Raw genomic sequence first — 12,392 nt, 5'->3', positions numbered from 1 at the left:
GACCAGGCTGGCCTTGAACTCAGAAATCCGCCTGCCTCTGCCTCCCAAGTGCTGGGATTAAAGGCACACGCCGCCGCCGCCACCACCACCACCACCGGCGTTGTTGCTGTTTTGAGACATGTTCTCTCTACATAGCCCTGGTTTTCCTGGAACTCATTTTTATAGTTCAATCTTGAACTCACAGAGATCTAATTGCCTCTGCCGTCTAAGTTCTGGGATTAAAGGTGTGCGGCTCCAGCCTACCCCCTCTTTTTTAGACAGACTCTCACTATGCAGACCACTGATATCACTGACTGGTTTAAAAGCTTGTAGAAATCTACCTGCCTCTGCCTTGTCCTCCAGAGAGCATTACCTCGCTCAGCTTTTCTTTCTTTTTCTCTGTGTAGCCCTGGCTGTCCTGAAACTTGTTGTATAAGCCAAGCTGGCCTTGAACTCATAGAGAGCCATTTGCCTCTGCCTCCCTGTGCTGGGACTAAAGGTATGCACCACCTGGGTCAGGTCTTCTATTACATCTTATAGTTACTATATTATCATAGTTCATTGTGGGGAGGTACCATAGTGCACCCCCTTACATCTTATCGCTCCTTGCTCTTTTATCATAATTGGTTAATGTGGTATGTATCACAGAGACTTCCCTTACATCTTATAGTTAATTAATCTTTTATCATGGCGTAAGCTTGTATTTTTCAAAACCCTACTTTAATAAAGGTTCTTAAAAGTTTTAACCTCCCTTCTAGCCCACCATCCACCAGAGGTAGTAGAAAGGAGAGGTTTATAGGGCAAAGGGGGCCGTAGGTCTATTTAGAAATAGTTCTTTGGGGGAGATTTCAATTTCCATCGTCAGGGTATCAGCAGGGGCAGCTCAATCCACTCACAACACCATTCACAAATCAGCAATGGCTGTTCATCCAGAAGAAAACCTGAGTCCCTGGCGTAAGGAAAAATTAAAGCTTTAAACCTGCGCTGACTAGGAAGAAAAGTTATGGGCCTAAGAATCCATCACAAACTGGCCACATAGGCCTGGGAAAGAGCAAACAAGTTGTTAGATATCATAAGAGCTGGCAGTCAAGAAGACATAAAACTATAAACATAGAGGAAAACATGTCTAGGCAAACGAGGACATGTCCAAGGCCCAGGCCTGCAAAGACGTGCCTGGCGGACACTAAGTAATGGACCATCTGGTCCTCTCAGATATGGTTTAAGGTCAGATGCTTTGTTGACTCAGATTAGCACCAACCTTAGGAATTTTCCACTCTGTTCTGCATGTAATAGTTAATATTTGAACTAGCCAATCATGTATGACCACACTGATCCCTTTGTTCCCTCAGACCTTTTCCCTATATAAACCCCTAACTTTCAAGCCTCGTGGTCGGCTCCATTATCTCCTGCGTGAGATAACTGTGGTGCCAAACCAGGGCATCCTGAAATGAAAATATACCTCTTGTAATTACATCAAGATGTGGTCTCTCGTGATTCCTGGGGTGTACGTCCTCCTGAGATTTGAGTGGGGGTCTCCCCCAGGGGTCTTTCACTGGAAGAGGCCAGAACCCCCTAGAATATCACAAGAAGGTCTTTGACAGGTCCTCTCTACGAAGTCATGACAAACCATGATCAGCAACACCACAGTGTTGTCACTGAAGACCAGCAAAGAGTGGCAAAGAGAACCAGTGCCACAGCATCTTCCACCGTCTGTTGGGTAATACTTATACCCTTTCTAAACATCACGTGTCCGCTCAAGCATCCCCTCTAGCAAAACATCCCATGCCCTTTTCCCAGGCTGCTTTCAGGAAAATACCATGTGTCTGTTCTCAGCAAAGCATCCTCTCATAAGACAGTTTCTAGAGAAACATCACATGACACAACTGAGTCTCCAAGGTAACCAGAAATGTCCACTTCACCATGGTTCATAATGGAGAGTACCACAGAGCCTCCCTTTTATCTTACAGCTAGGTTCTCTCTTATCATAGTTGGTAAAGGCAGGAGTCCCGGGACCTTTCCTTACATATTACAGCTGTTAATCATAGTCGTTTGTGTGGGTGCGCAGGAGAGCAAAGCTTATGTCCCACACAAGCACGCCCTTGACTGGTGACCAAGCTGACGGCCGTTCCTCTACTGCAGCTAAAGCAGACTATTTCTCCTTTCTGGTTGTCCTGTCTGTGACTCCTGTGATTGCTATCCTCAAGATGAAACCTATCCCCAGACCTTCTTGAAAAAGCAGTTCAGTCATCCAGACAAAAAAGCTCAGACACATGTTGACAGGACTGGGAGCGAGTATTGAACTCATGGCCACTCACACCAAAACTCAAACCTTATACTCATAGAACACATATGTGCTCATAACATGGTATTACCAAGGTGAAAGGCATCTAAATTTATAAAGACCATGGAGAAAGTCAGTCCTGGGGTTTTTTGTTTGTTTGTTTTGTTGTTGTTGTTAATGGTCATGATAATAATCTAAATTTGAAACAGTTTTTTTAAAAATGAAATACTTCAAGGTGCTGCTGAGTTTCCCTCAGTGTATCTCAACCAGAGAGGGAGTCTTTAAAGTCACCCAACTTTGTTTGCCTGTTTGTTTGAAATAGGGTCTCACATAGTTCAAGCTGGCTCAGAGCCCATGGATTCTCTTGGCTCTACCTCTCCATGGCTGGGACGTGCAAGCCTGTGCTCCAACACACAGCTCCCAAGTACTAGAAATAATTTCCATGTCAAACAAAGGAATGCGCACAAACAGAGAATATCTTGGCAAGGTAGTTTGCTTTCTGCAAAATGAGTGCGTCAGGGCCTAAATCAGAGTAGCAGGACATGGGGGTCAACATGGCTCTTTTACTCCTGATGTAGGTGGCGATGTCACTCATCAAATTGGTGAGAACTCGAGTTCATAATCTGACACAATTGGCTAGCCAGCAGAAGGGAAGGGGAGGGCGTAGGAAACACAGATCCTTACCAAGATAACTGCCTGTGATTAAAACAGTAGAAACCCAAAACGTGTTTTTCACTTAAGGAATCAAATTAGTTACTTTTCTTTCTTCTTTTTAAAATATTTGTTTACTATTATGTGTATTGGTGTTCTCCTTGCATGTCTGTGCACAGGTGGCAGATCCTCTGGAACTGGAGTTACAGACAACTGAGAGCTGCCATGTGGGTGCTGGGAATCCAACTCAGGACCTCTGGGAGAGCAGCCAGTGCTCCTAACTGCTGAGCCATCTCTCCAGCCTGGATCAGTTATTTTTCAATTGCTGTGACAGAACACCATGACCAAGCAACCTATAGAAGGAAGGGTTCATCTAGGCTTCCAGTTCCAGAGAGATAAGTGTCCACCACCATCACAGTAGCAGGCAGCCACGGGGACTGGAGCAAGGATCCTGAGAGCTCCCAACTTGAACCACAAGCATGGAGCCATTAGAGCAATGAGAAGTGATGGGAATCTTCAAACTCTCAAGGTGTGCCTCCGAGGACACACTTCGTGCAACAAGGCCACAACTCCCAAACAGCTAAATGTGGGCTTAAATACAAGAGGCTTTGGAGAATGTTCTCACTTAAACCACCACAGGAACTCAGATTTCTTGTGGTGGCAACGTGAAACAAAATCTAAAATCTAGGATTTATTCTGTTTTATTTATCCTTTTTGTTTGTTTGTTTGTTTGTTTTTGTTTTTGAAGACAGGGTTTTTCTGTGTAGCCCTGGCAGCCCTGGAACTCACTCTGTAGACCAGGCTGGCCTTGAACTCGGAAATCCACCTGCTTCTGCCTCCCAAGTGCTGGGATTAATTTCTCTCTTAAGTGCTCTCTTAATTTCAATGAAACAAATTTGTTTTAACTCTCTTATTTTTGAAGTTGTGTAAGCTGAATTACTGTTTGTGGCTCAGGATGTGATTGTTAGTGTCACACTGGACCCCATAAGCTACAGACAGCTGAACACACAGTTGTGGTGGTAGGTGCTTATAATCACAGAACCTGGAAGGCTGAGGCAGGGGAAATCGTGAGTTTGAGACCGTCCTAGGCTACATAACCAGACCCTGTCCAAAAAAGGGAAGGTATTAATTTAAATTCTTGCCGTATACAGTAGTGTCAGAGCAGCTGGAGTGGCTTCCTGCCCAGTGCCACAGACATTTGCTCCTCTATCCTTCAATCTGATGCCCACATAGAGGTGTGTACAGCAGAAGCCAGGGGTGGTCACATGAATCCTTGGCTCCTCCCTGGAAACCTGCTGCTCTTTGGGGTTCATCTAGCACAAGGGACAGCTTCAAAAAAAAGCAAGAAATGCAGCCCTTCACATGGGCCAGGCCCGGGCAGGTCCTCAGTGATGCTGGGCTAGGCACTGTCCTATGGATGTGTGTGCTAGTTTTTATGTCAACTTCACACAAACTAATGTCATTTGAGTGGAACCTCAGTTAAGAAAATGCCTCCAGGCTGGGCAGTGGTGGCACATGCCTTTAATCCCCAGCACTTGGGAGGCAGAGGCAGGCGGATTTCTGAGTTCGAGGACAGCCTGGTCTACAGAGTGACCATATCCATATCCATAGCAGCTGAATAAGAACAATGTAAAAAAAAAAAAAAAAAAAAAAAAAAAAAAAAAAAAAAAAAAAAAAGGTTCTAAGATACAATCATATAAAAAGATACAATGTGGACCAGAGAGATGGCTCAGCAGTTACAAGCATTTGCTGCTCTTGCAAAGAATCTCAGTTGGAGCAGGGCAGTGGTAGCGTATGCCTTTAATCCCAGCACTTGGGAGGCAGAGGCAGGCGGATTTCTGAGTTCGAGGACAGCCTGGTCTACAGAGTGAATTCCAGGACAGCCAGGGCTATACAGAGAAACCCTGTCTCGAAAAACCAAAATAAAATAAAACAAGAATCTGAGTTGGGTCCCCCACCACTGTATAGGTAGGCTCACAACCATCTGTAACTCCAGGGGATTTGGTGCCCTCTTCTGGCCTCTGTGGGCACCTGCATTCACATGCATATGTGAATACACACACATGCATACTGAAAACAAAGTATCTTTTAAAAAATACATTAGCAGGTTATGATGACATCTGCTTTTAATTCCAGCACTCTGAAGGCAGAGGTAGGCAGATCTCTGAGTTCAGGCCAGCCTAGTCTATAGAACAATTACCATGATAGCCAGAGACACACAGCTAGACTCTCTCAAAACAACAAGAACAACAAAAAGACTCATTCTTGAGTGGGTAAGCTATGCTTTGGGTAGTTTCTACTCCACACCCTCCCCTGTGGCTTACCTTCTATTCCCAACCCTCCCAACTGCAGAGGCCAAGGCCCTGGGGCAGAATGCCAAGCCTAGCAAAAAGATGCAACAAAATAAGAAAATGAGAATGTATTAAATTAGAATTTCAGGCAAACAAACAGAAAAAAAAAGTATATGGAAGAGACATGAAACCCAAAACACGGAGCACTGACCCCAGAGCTGAGGAGGACGTGGAGCCACAGAACCCCAGAACCACGGGAAGTCTTCGAAAGAGGTGTGACTGCAAGACCGTGTAACTACTTCAGAGGACAACGGAATGTTTCAGTGTCCTTCAGATTAGCATGCTAAAGCTCTTCCCTCTGTTTTTGGAGAGAGAGGCTTTATGGGGTCAAGTAAGGTAAAACAAGGTCAAGGGATCAACAAGACCAGCTCTCCTCTCTTCCCTCCCCATCCCTCGCCCTGTACTTCCCTTCCTCTCTCTCTTTCATGGGAGAATGAATGGATCAGGCAGTCACCTCTAAGCCAAAAGAAGAGAATTAGCATGAAACCTGCTTTGCTAGTCCCTTGGCTTTGGAAAGCTAGAACCCAGAACTGTGAGAAATAGTGTCTGTTGTTTAACCTGCCCAGTGGGTTTGCTATGGCAGTCCACACTAAGTCAGGCAGATCCTCACAGAGCTAAACACACCCTTACCATATGGTTCAGCAAGCTCAGCCCTTGGTATCTGCCCAAATGAGCTGAAAATGTATGTCCACACTGAAAATGTATGCCCACACAAGAACCTGCAATGTGGATGTTTATAGCAGCTATGTCCACATTTGCCAAACATTGGATCAACCAAGATGTCCCCTGGGAAGAGCATAAGTTAAAAAAAAAAAAAAAAACTGATACAGCCAATTCCAAAACAATAGGGATTATTCAGTGCTAAAGAAAAATGAGCCAGCAAATACCAGGAGGAGACATAAGGAAAATGATACTCGCGTATCGCCACATGAAAGAAACGATCCTGAAAGGCTATATACCAGAGGATTCCAACAACAGAATATTCTGGGAAAGATGAGAATCCAGGAATGGTAACGAGTTCAGTGATCATCTGATCCACACTCACATGTGAACATGCGTTAAATGTCACGTAACTCCTCAGAAATACACACAATTTCTGTGTTTCAAATAAAAATAGAAGTATGTCTATATTTCAGGTCAGTGGTCACCAGAGGTTAGAGGGAGGGAGGAACAGACATCGGAGTATGGCAGTAGAATTGCAGTGATGGATACCTATCCCTCTGTACCCCTCTGCAGAATGCACTACAGGAAAGATGTCTAATATAAACCATAACTTTATTTAACAATTACAGATTGTTGCTACATTCTTTTTCTAAAATTGATTGATTTATTTTATGTATATGAGTATACACTGGAGCTGTACATTGTGGGAGGGCCCAGCCACTGTGAGCAGTGCTAGCCCTTGGCTAGTGGTCATAGCGGCAAAAGAAAGCCACGGGAACAATCCAGGAAGCAGCTCTCCTCCTTCGTCTCTGCCTCAATTCTTGTCTCCAGGTTACCACCTTGAATGCTCTGCCCTGATTTCAGGATGGACTGTGATGCGCGAGTGTGAGCCAAATAAACCCTTTCTACCCCAGGTTGCTTTGGCCTTGCTGCTTCATCACAGCACCAGAAATCAAATCATCACATAATTAAAAATAAATCTTGAAAAAGCAATAAGGTGGACAGTGACCGAGGAAAACACCCATGGACTTCTGTCCTCCACATGCACACACACATACACACAACATTTACTAACCAATTTTGATAAAGTTATGTGACAATGCTTGCACCCCTAAATTTTTAGGTAAATATTTCTGTGTACTTTTTGAGAAAAAGTCTGCAAGTGCAGAAGCTAGAGCCTCCTGTAGAGGGTGAGGACAGATTTTTTTTCCTCCATATTATTTCTGTTTGTTTGTTTGAGACGGGGTCACTCTGCATGTGTATGTACACCAGGCTGGTGAGTTCTGCCTGCCTCAGCCCCCTGAATGCTAGGATGAATGGCATGCACCACCACGCCTGGCTTTCCCATCCCCCCTCCCCCCTCTGTCTCTCTTCTGTCTCTCTCTCTGTCTCTCTCTCTGTCTCTCTCTCTCTCTGACTATGGTGTGTGTGTCCCTGTGCATGCCTACGTGTGTGTGTGTGTGTGTGTGTGTGTGTGCGCGCGCGCACGCACGCGTGCTGCCTAAACCTTCTTCTAATCGGTTAATCCCCCACCATCCTCTTTAGGCACCAGCTAAATAAAAAATTCCTTAAGTTCCTTTCACTAGATAGAGAGCCCCATCCCTTCACAGGCTCTAGGACCAGGCGGTCAGGAGGCGAACTGTTTCACCCTGCAGGAGTCCAGAGGGAAGCCGCATGCGCAGGGACGAGCACTTTCCCAGCGATGGGCAAACAGCACCACCGCCCTTCTGCCCTCTTGCGGCAGGCACCTTGGGCAACGCCAGGCCTTCCTCCTGCTGCCGTTCTGGATACTCAAACCACCAAAACCCAGCCCATCGCAGGCATTTGGCCACCCAGGCTGAGTTTCCTCAGACGTAGAGACCCACGCAGAGACCAGAGAGCAAAGTGTGTGGTAGCTGCAGGCAGGGTGGGGTAGGATGCAGACCCCAACTCTCCAGCCCACGGAACTCCAAACTCCCGGAGACCCAGTCTCCAAGTTCCCCAGTTTTGCCCTCGGACCCAGCACCCACCCAGACCCAGGTCCCAGCTTTTGGCACCCCAGCTTCCCCAGCTGCCCATCCCCCTAGCTCCCCAGCCTCACAGGTGGTCGTCACTCCTAGTCCCTTTGCTCCCTAGTTCTCCAGTTCCCGACTCCCCAATCCCCTGACCCCGGTCCCCGCAGGTCTCTGGACACCCCCTTCTCCCCAGTCCTCTCCCACCTCAGCGCTTCCCCCAGCCCCCAGCACCATAGGGCGCGGTCGCGAGGGCAGTTGGCCACGAGCGGCCAGCTGGGGGCGCCTCTGCCTTGCGGTTCCTGCGCTCGGGAATTTTTCCACCCCAGGAACTGGTAAATTGTTCTCCCAATACCTCATTTAAATAAAATGTGTATGTGTCTATTTTAAAAAAGAGCTCTGATGGGTCAGGTTCACTAAGGTAACAATACAAACAAGAATTGCCAACCAAGAAAGATGCCAAACGCTGAAGGATCCTGGCCTCAGCCAGAGAAAACTTGCTCTCTTCCTAAGGGAGATGGGTAAACAATCGGATAGCACGTTTGATTTGGTCTGGGGGGTCAACCCTCTGTCACTGAACGGCACCCCAACCAAAGATGGCAGTTTTTCAGAATTTAAATTCTAATTCAGAGGCTCATAAAGAGACTCATGGCTTCATAGTGAGACAGACTGGGCTTCGAACAAAACAAAAGAGACATGTAGAAAATGAAACAAAAATTCATAGACCATTACCTTTCTTTTACAATACTTTTTTTTTTATTTTCTCGTCCTCCTCGTCCTCCTCCTTTTTAATACTGAAAAGTAGGCAGATATAGTTGTACATGGTGGCTTGTGCCTTTAATTCCAGAGCTGGGAAACTAGAGGCAGCTTTTTTCTGAGCTCCAGGCCAGCCTGTTCCACAAAGTGATTTACAGGCCAGCTAGAGCTACACAATGAGACCCTGCCTTAAAGATAGGTAGATAGATAGATAGATAGATAGATAGATAGATAGATAGATAGATAGATAGACAGATAAAAGGCATAATAAAAACAAAGCAAATGAACACACTGGTGGCTGTGTGGTAGGGACTCATACTTTATACTCCTATACATGTTCAAAAAATGGCTAATTAAATAAAATTTAGTCTTGTCCACTTGTAACCCCATCATCCAGATGGCGGTGGCAGGAAGACTGATGCAAGTTCAAGGTCAGCCAGGGCTACACTGAGAGTCTCTCTACCCAGTAGATTAATTTCACAGCTCACGTATAGGGGCAGAATCTATAAGAGACAATGCAGTGTTTGAGAAAGAATTAAAGTTGCCCTCACACCATGATGTAACTGACAGACCAAAGGAGCATTAGGAAGTAATTGCCAGGTCGGCATATGCTGTGTGGTAGAGCATGTGCTTTGTACACATGGGACATCTGGCTTTATCCCCAGTTCTCCTGTGACCTCTCAAATAAAATGGAACTGCTTTCGCATTACGCTCCAGCCACTCTCAAGATGGCCACCGTCAGTATCCCCTCCCCCTCCGTGCACACACATGAACACCATCCCTGCGTTAGTAAGTGTGTTAGCTTTTGGTCACTGTGACAAAATAACCTGAGAAAAATCAACGTAGAAAGAGGAAAGGTTAATTTTGACTCACAGTTTCAAAGGGCCTGTTGTAACTAGCATAGTACATCACAGCCAGAGGTGTGGTGGATAAAGCTTCATCTTTGTGGCAGCCGGGAAACACCCAAGGACAGGACTGAGGCTCCAATATTCTTTCAAGGGTGTGGCCCCAATGACATAACTTTCTTCTAATGGGCCCACTTCCTAAAAGTTCCAATAGCGCTATAGTCTGGGGACCTTTCACACATGGACTTTGGGAGACATTCCAGGCCCAGATTCCACAGGAAGTGAAACTAATTATACTGCTCCTAGAATCTCAGCTGGCTGTACTTGTGGCTGTTTAGAGTAATAACCTATAAATGCCTCAAGAAAGCCATGCACGTCACAGACACAGTCACAGCCCTTGGTCAGGAGAGGCAGGGTGGGCCAGAATTTCATCCTGGGCCACATGGATACAGCAAGACCAGCCTGGGATACAGGAAAGCCTATCTAAAAACAAACAATAACCAAACAACCACAAACAAAAACCCCAAGAGAATCAGCAGCTGCTGGAAGGAGATGCCACGTTGGGAGCATTTCCAATTTACAAGGCAGAAACACCCATGTGGGGATGGAGGCTCCCAGATCACTGTCCCAGCTGAACTTCGAGCCAGCAGCTAACAAATGTTTCTTTTCCACTCCCACTTCAAAAGCATAGGAACCCAGTTAAACCTAGTCTCACACTACAATGAATAGTTCCTTAATGTAACTATGTACCAAATGTCTGGAATGTTCCTACTCATTAAAAAACAAAAACAAAAAAAAAAAAAAACAAAAAAACCCAAACTATTCGCTGTTTTCTAACTTAACTTGAGTGCCCATCCTGCTTTATAGCATTTGGCACACAGTTTCCTCTGCATAATATTAGTACTCAGCCCAAATTAAAAAAAAAAAGAAACAAAAATTGGGGTGAGGGGGATTCCCACACTCTTGTGCTAGGGGTTAGTCCTGAGTGTTGATCTCCAGTGCTTCAATGCCAGGCTGGTAGCAGAGACTACAGTTCCTCCGCAGTGTTCAGCTCCCTTCTGCCTGTCTGCCTGGCATCCCTTGTCTCCACTGGCTTCCTAGGATCACTTCTGAAAAAAGCAAAAGACAACACTCCTTGCACCCAAATTCCTGTGTCAGGGTCTGTTTGAGAAGAATCCGCTTTGAGAGAAGGAAGCGATCTAGAGGCAGTGTTCACAGCTGGGATTCACTGAGAACTTTTAGAAGCATGTTTCAGGCCTGGTAACTCACTCCTCACCAACACCAGAAGGAATTGAAGCACAGAGGTCAGCTGACCCCCACATCTGCAGTGTTCACAGCCAGAGGAGGTAGGAGACAGGAGGACTGGTCGGTCGGAGGCTCTGCTGTCCTTGATCATGTACCACTTTGGAGCTGTTTCAAGAGTGGGGAGCATCTTAGCAAATCACTTGATGCCCATGCCCACACACTGCTGTGGGCTGGTTCAGTGGATTTCCCTCACCACTGCCAAGCCATTTGCCAAGTGGTTACATAAGACAAGCAAATCTTTTTTGACTTTTATTTTTGTGGCACATCCTGAATACCCGTGAGCTTTTTGAGGGAGGTAGGGAAAGGTCCTGACTACAAAGCCCATGCTGCCCTAGAACTGATGACCCTCATCTGGGCCTCCGGGCTGCTGGAGTACTGAACTTCGGGAATGTCCCATTGAGCCTGGCTGGTGTCCACACACTCTTTCCATTGCAGTGGCTTAGACTGTTTTCCCCTCAGGCTTCGCCTCTGACCTCACCTTCTTGGCAGCTTGTCTTGTTTTGTATTCTTTGGGTTGTAATCTTTTGCTTAAAGCAGGGCCTTGTTGCCAAACGTGGCTCCACATGCCTATAGTCCCAGCACCGAGGGAAACTGAGGCAGGAAGCTAAGCATGGGCTGCATAGCAAGGCGCTTTCTCAGAAAACAAACGAACGAACAAACAAACAACAACAACAAAAAGGCCTTGTGCATTCCAGAAGCATCTGTAAACCCTGATCAACTCCTAAAGTGGCCATGGCTGAGCAGGGATAGGGATCACAGCCAGGCTCCTGCCACGCCCCTTTAAACAGGCAGAGATGGGCAGGAGCGGAGTGAAGGTGGAGGCAGCTAGAAGGAGCAGGATCCAGGCTCCTTTCTGAAGTAGCCAGATGCACAGCTGGGGAAGTTATAGGCCCTGGTTTTGCACCCAGCGACTGTGATAGGCCAGTGGAGTTTTTGTAGTGATAAGCCTACTGAGCAAGGGGTGAGTGGAAAGGGGGTGAGGGAGCTTGTTTCTAGACCAGCAATGGCAGGAGTAGAATGGGGAACAAGAGGTCTGGGGATGATGTGGCAGGAATCTTAGCAATTCTTTTGAGAGCCTCAAGACTGGTGGAAGCCACTCCAGAGTTAGGGTGGGCAGGCAAGAAGCCTGTGAGGTCTGGGACACCAAAGCCACTGGGAAGGAGGAAATTCCAAAGGAGCCAAGTCTCACAGGGGAAGGAGGCAGCTCTGGATAGTGCTGTACAAGGTCTCCTCACCACGGGCAGGAGGCTGATGTTCTGACCTCTCCAGAGCTCCCCCACCACTGGCCAAGGGCCACGACCTAGTGCTAAGTATTTGCCTGTGGCCCATAGCATCTGAGTCGGATGTTAGGTGGGGGACAAAGCAGTTCATAGCAGTCACCCCAGAAACAATTGTCAGACAAATGTTCCCCTACTTACAGGAGCAGAAATGGGTCCAGAAAGAGTCAATGACTTGCCCCTGGTCACAATAAAAAGAAGGCAGGCAGGAATGGGGCGGGGCAATTAGGGGCTGCCAGGCTGAAGCCCAGAGAGAAAGGTGTAGGTGAGGGATGTGCACAGGATGAGGAGAC

General features: G+C 46.6%; 1 long non-coding RNA gene across 1 annotated transcript in view; it reads right to left on the bottom strand.

The window, feature by feature from the left end:
* The window catches only part of LOC116077112, a 23,462-nt gene extending 13,796 nt beyond the window's left edge, over nt 1-9,666 (bottom strand). Inside the window, exon 1 of the long non-coding RNA XR_004113169.1 lies at nt 9,546-9,666. This is a non-coding gene — a long non-coding RNA (uncharacterized LOC116077112). The remainder of the gene's footprint in view (nt 1-9,545) is intronic.
* Nucleotides 9,667-12,392: the final 2,726 nt, after the last annotated feature.

The sequence above is a fragment of the Mastomys coucha genome, unplaced genomic scaffold, assembly GCF_008632895.1.
Source record: "Mastomys coucha isolate ucsf_1 unplaced genomic scaffold, UCSF_Mcou_1 pScaffold5, whole genome shotgun sequence".
Classification (NCBI taxonomy): domain Eukaryota; kingdom Metazoa; phylum Chordata; class Mammalia; order Rodentia; family Muridae; genus Mastomys; species Mastomys coucha.
Note: the sequence above shows the minus strand (reverse complement) of the source record. Positions and strands in the feature narration are given on the sequence as shown.